Below are 6,283 nucleotides of genomic sequence, written 5' to 3'. Positions count from 1 at the left end.
TAAGTTTTACAAGATTACATCCATAACCAAGTTGGTGTTTGAATACTTCAAAACAAAGTTTACAAAATACACAAAATCATTGTTGTTACAAATATTCTCCAAAAACTTCACTTATTTACTTATTTTCTGAAAAACATGAAACATAAAACAACGTTAACTACAAGGTGTTGGTGAGTTCACAGGTTTTCATATGCACAAAACTAATTAATTTCTTGCAAACTTATACATAGCTTTTGCACATAATAAATGTAAATTATTAACGATGTTCTTAAAAAAAATTGAGATGCTACTGAGCCTTACTTGACCAATGTGCCCCATTTTTTTACGAACGACCATAAGTAGCCCGTATACTCACTTACGTCCCATAGTTCGTAGCAGTACTAATTCAGCGGTGGTCCAAATTCCACATGATTAGACTAATAAAACGTAGGTAATGTGCACCCTTTTCTGGGTGGGACTGTCAACACAATAGCGGCTATCCACAAATACCACGGCTCGGGGACGTGCCCGTGTTAATAAGTAGCGTTTACGGACGGGGACTTTATCTGGAAATATTCTCTCAAGTACATCAATTTATCATTTATATCATAGTGCAAAACAGTCAATATTTCATGACAWAAACAAATTTTGACTAAACAGTTCTTTAGTCCAACAGTTTTACAAATGAACAGTATAGTTTGCATAACTTCATGTTTTTCCCTCAGTTTAAATAAAAAAAAAGCATTAAAAGTGGGGCCGTGAATACTCACTAGTTGCTGTTTTGAATATCCAAGAGCTTGACAATGCTTGAAGCTCTAATCGTCCACCCTAGACTTTTCTAAACAGTCCAACATCCAGAAATTAGATCACCTATAGGTTTTTGATAAAGATAAAGTCAAATTATATCTTATGTAATGCCAATGAGTTTTTATGAATTAAAGTTGATACTTATATTATTTGCTCTAAAAATAGTCCATAAATTATACATTTCAAAAATCAAAGTCCTTTGCACATAAAGCTGCCATTTGGACAGAATGTAAATTCTGTTTCTGTAATTTTGGTCTCACAAATCACTGTCAAAAGAAACCTTCCATAACTCTTTTTGAGTCCAAATTTTTATATCATCAATAGTAATGAGTTAAACAGATTTCTCCCGAATATCAAGAATTTTGGATGGGTTTAAGGCACTCATTATTACCCTACAACTTTGAGTGACACAGTCCCCAAGATAGATTGCACACTCTTCGAGTGACGGTCATTTGGGGGGTCTAAACTCATCATTTTTCCGTGATTTTAACTTTATTTTTAAGCCAACACATAAGAATAACTTCCAGAAAAAGAATCACCCATTTTCATTGAGTTTTGAAGGAGATATGACCGTTTTAAAATGCATGCAAGATTCTGTTAGCATTGCTCTTTTTGCACCATAATCTTGTATCAAGAACTTCAAGGCTCAAAACGTAATATTTTTGAGTGAGACCAGTTTCATTAGAAAGATAACTCATTAAAATAAGTTCTAGAAAAAAAAGTAAACCATTTTGGAGGAATAACCAGAGAGATATAGTCGTCCAAAGTAGGTTTTACCTAATGTCAAGTGTGTTGTTGCACACTTATGTTGTTCTAAACATTTGAAGGTCCAAAACTTCTTCATTTTACATGATTCCTGTTGGAAAAGAATCAGAACTCATCAAAGTACGTTTTAGAAGAAAAATCAGAATATTTGGACTTTTATTTTGAAAGACACAGTCGACACAAGTGTTAACAGAATCTGTCAGTTTTCAAAATACATCTTTTAATGATTAAATTACACATGCAATGTGGTTTTATCCTACTTTCTTAGAGTTCTAAGTTCGTGGATCATAGATTATCATCATTTTGAAGACATTTTCATGTCTTTGATGTATAATCGCCCCTTTTGAATTCTCCAGAAAATTTAATTACAAAATCAAGAAGAAGGTGTAGAAAATGAGAATCTTTGTTATTGTATAAAGATAAGATAACTAGTCTACTACCTTTTGCTTGAAATCTTGAATATTCTTCAAGATTGACAGATTTTTAATGTTGTTTGAAGATGAAATTGGCTGGAGGGGTATGGTTTAGAGAGAGAGAGGTTAGTGAAAGGAAAGGTTTATGCAAAATGAGGATGAAAAATGGGAGTTTTCAAAGAATATAGAGTATTTATATGTGGGTTTAAAGAAATGAAATGAGCTGGCCTTATTAGAGCCCAAATCCATACTTGTTTATTTTCATTTTTATTAAAATAAGGCCCGTTTAAAGTAAAACGAATAACTGAATATATGAAAATTTCCATTCGCTCCCCTAGCTTTCATCTCTCAGTGTCAGTGTCGGTTGCTTAATGACAGTATTGATTTCGGAATATGTATATTTTGTGGTATCCATACTAGATCTGACCAACTGCCCATCCTACCTCCTCTACATAAATATAATTGTCAAATACTGATAAAATATTAGTATTAGGTCAAAATTCCAAATTTTTATAAAATTATTTGGACATTTGAATAAAACTTTTTATAATTTAATTTGGACTTTTATAATATCAACTTTATTTTGTTTGGAGAATTTTAATGAATTTGGCATTACATAAGTTAACTTTATCAGTTACCCATCGAAATAGGATTTTTTGAACTATATTTTGGGAACTAAGCCAGATGAATTCTAATCAACATGACTAGATCCTAATATAATTCTTAATTTTAAAAATCATATAAGGTGCTAACCTGACGCCCAAAAAATGACGGATGACACAATAACATAGCAAAAAAGGGAGAACGAGACACAATTACTCTCTAATTCATAGATTCATTCTCAAAATTGAGTTCAATCCATGGCCATGACTTCAAATCCGGAGTTTGTAATCTACATTCTTCAAATGAAGCTAAAAATCTACTATAGGTAAAGAAAAACCTAAACATTGGTGAAAAGTATGATGGAGGTTTAATCCCTAAAACACAACATCAAAAACCTTAAATATTTATGCCTAAATGATTAAAATATCCCTAGCTAAAATTAAAATTTCGGAGTCTGCATTGCTGTTTGCGAGCACAAGCAGTGCAAAAGTTATAAAAATCCAGAATTCCTATTCCTCATGGCCACACATCTTAATCTCTTGCGGGCGTGAGCAGCTTCCAACTCCTTTTTTTCATCTTTTTCGTTTTCTACACCACTTGCACTTCTTTCCTTATTCTCTTTTCCGAGTCCACACACCCTTGTACACTGAAAATACTAGCAAAAATGTGAATATAGTTGCGACAAAGTAAGATTCATCGAAAAGAGAAAAACTAAACAAAAAGGTAAGAAAAATGCATGAGATATGGTAGAACATAACACAAAACAATGCAATTTATGCTATAAAATAAGAACAAAATGTGTGAAACAAAGTCCGATCATGGTGGCTGGAGAAATGTAAGGAGGTTTTTTGTGTGGTTAAGTTCAGATGATAATGGTTGGAGTTGGCTCTAACATTGATGGATTAAGTAGTATATCATATATAACTTCATTTACAAAAATTATATACAAACATTAAAATGAAAAACTAATACATATATACATCGCATACACACACATATATACAGAGAGAGAATCAATTTCGAGAACACTAACCAAATAATAAAATAAGAAAACAGTTGAAACACATGTGATTCACGTGACTTTCCGTCACCTGAGGTCGCGGGTCACGTCGTTCGCCCATCCTTGCGTTAATTGTTAGTTTTAAAACACATGTGATTGTAAACGTGGTTTAACCTTTTTCGTGTACTCTTATTTGATTATTATTCTCGTTTAACCTCCCACCCCTCTCTCTCCATATATAAATGTTTGTATATTGTATATATGTATACAATATGCATACATATGCATATCTATATGTGCTCCTTATACATTAATACATACATATAATGTACTATCTATACATTTATACGTATACATGTGATTAGGATCAATGTACATGTACACTAGTTATACATACAGACACACTTACCCATATACACCCATGTATACAACTAGTAGACATATATCAGGGGCGGACCTGTAGTGTAGGCATGGGTGGCACGTGCCACTGTATTATTTCACCTCTGAAGGGTAAAATTTTTAGGTTTGTTAACGGTGCTACCATATCATTTCGGAAGGTGCTACCGTTTTTTTCTTGAAATTCTAACAGTGCAACTAAAACCCAAACAAAATAAAGCCCAAATAAAATGCAAAAGCCCAATTAATATCTCCAAATTACAAAACTGTAAAGCCCAAACAAGATAGATTAATCAATAAGGATAAGTATTAAGTAAGCCCAAATAAAATTTAATGGTCCATTACTCCATTGGACTGTAGTCTGCTTAAACTTAAGGCCCTAAGGAGTAAGGCGTAATTCCTAACTAAAGCCCTAAATCGATCACCTGTGCGAACGTGCGTGAGCGACGCGACGACGAAGGCTCTTGTCTCTTGAGCGAGTGAGCGAGTGAGAGCTTGAGACAAGCCGACAACGACAACCAGGCGGGCCACCAGGGACAGCGTCGCCGAGAACGAGAAAAGAGAATCGAATCGATTCGATTTTGGAACTTGCCACTCAGTAGTCGGTACTGACTTTGTGACTCAGACTCAATCACTTATTCGATTTAGGTTTAGGTTATACAAATTGATCATTCTGTTTACTGTTTAGTTGATTATTTACTATTTTACTTGATTAATGATTACTTAATTAACTCTTGAAAATACAAAATACAAATTGATCTTAGACTTTTAGTTGATTACTTAGTACTTACTTGATTATTACAATTGTGAAATTGATCAATTTATTAGTTGATTACTTAGTTTAGTTGATGATGACATGATGTTTAGGTTTCATATGTTGATTAGATTTACTTATTTACATTACTCATTACTGATTACTTATTATTGTTTTCATTACTTAGATTTACATAACTCATTCATTATGGAAAAATATTTGAAACGAAAAGCTTTATCATCAACCGGTAATAATGATGCATCCAACAATGTGATTGATGTTAACGATCTTCCTTGAGATCCATCCGAAAGACCCAAAATTATAACTTATAACCCAATTCAAAGAGACGAAATTAGACGGAAATACTTGGTAAGGGGTCCTTGTCAACCACGAGGTCACATCTTTCCAACCAAAGTTATAGGGGCTAAAGGAAGATGGTTTGTTGTTTCTTGATTTGATCAATTTCAGTGGTTGGAATATAGTGTAAAAGTAGATAGAGCATATTGTTTGTCTTGTTACTTGTTCAGAGACCAAGGTGGGAATCATGGGATAGATGCATTTGTGGCGGAAGGATTTAATAGTTGGAGTAAATGAGGGTGAGGTTAATAGTTTTTACCATAAAGCACTTAAAAAATGTGAAGATTTGGTTAACCAAAACCAATCAATTGCTGTTGCCTTTCGTAAACAAACAGATTTCATGAAGACCGAGTACCACATGCGGTTGAATGCTTCCGTTGAAGTTTGTAGATATTTGTTGGAGAATGCTTTACCATTTCGTGGCAACGATGAGTCGGAAAAGTCTATGTACAAAGGGCTTTTCTTGGGGACTTTAAAGTTAATCGGAAGATGTCATCGATCGTTTCCAAAAGATGAAGACACGCCGATGACAAATTTAGGAGTTGTTTCTCAACATACTTTTTGTAATTATTTTTGGGTATATATTGGCCGTTTTCAAAAGATGGAAGACGAGTCGGGTAAAAGTTTAGGAGTTGTTTATCGGTACTATAAAAACCATATTTTTTGTAATTATTTTTAGATATATATTATATTATATTAATTATATGGTGCCACCGTATGAAAATTTTTCTGGGTCCGTCCCTGTCATATACACACATGCATATATACATCCATATCACATAACATGTGTGTATGTGTTGGTGAACATTATTTTTTAACGTTTTTATATTTCCATCGGTAATCCGTCATTGATATTTACATATTAATGACATAGTATTTTTTTTTTAAAACTCCTTGATAAACCGCTGGCAATAGTGAGAGATTACCTTTGTATATATATTTTTTACAAAAAACCACCCAAAACACCAGAAAAACCTTATTTGTAAAAAGGGGAGGCTAATGGCACCCCCATGGGTTACCATTGGCACCCCTAAATAGGTTTTAAGATGTTTTTTTATGGTTTTTTTGTGTTTTTTTATTCTTTTGTTATTATTACTTTTTATTTTATTATTATTTAAAGAAAATTTTAACTAATATATATTATTTATTTTATTTTCTGTTTTTTATTTATTTATATTATATTTTAATTAATATAAATTATTAATAAAT

The sequence above is a fragment of the Cynara cardunculus genome (genome assembly GCF_001531365.2).
Source record: "Cynara cardunculus var. scolymus isolate 2C chromosome LG 3, CcrdV1, whole genome shotgun sequence".
Taxonomy (NCBI): Eukaryota; Viridiplantae; Streptophyta; class Magnoliopsida; order Asterales; family Asteraceae; genus Cynara; species Cynara cardunculus.
The sequence above is the reverse complement of the archived record's forward strand: the minus strand, read 5'-3'. Positions refer to the sequence as shown.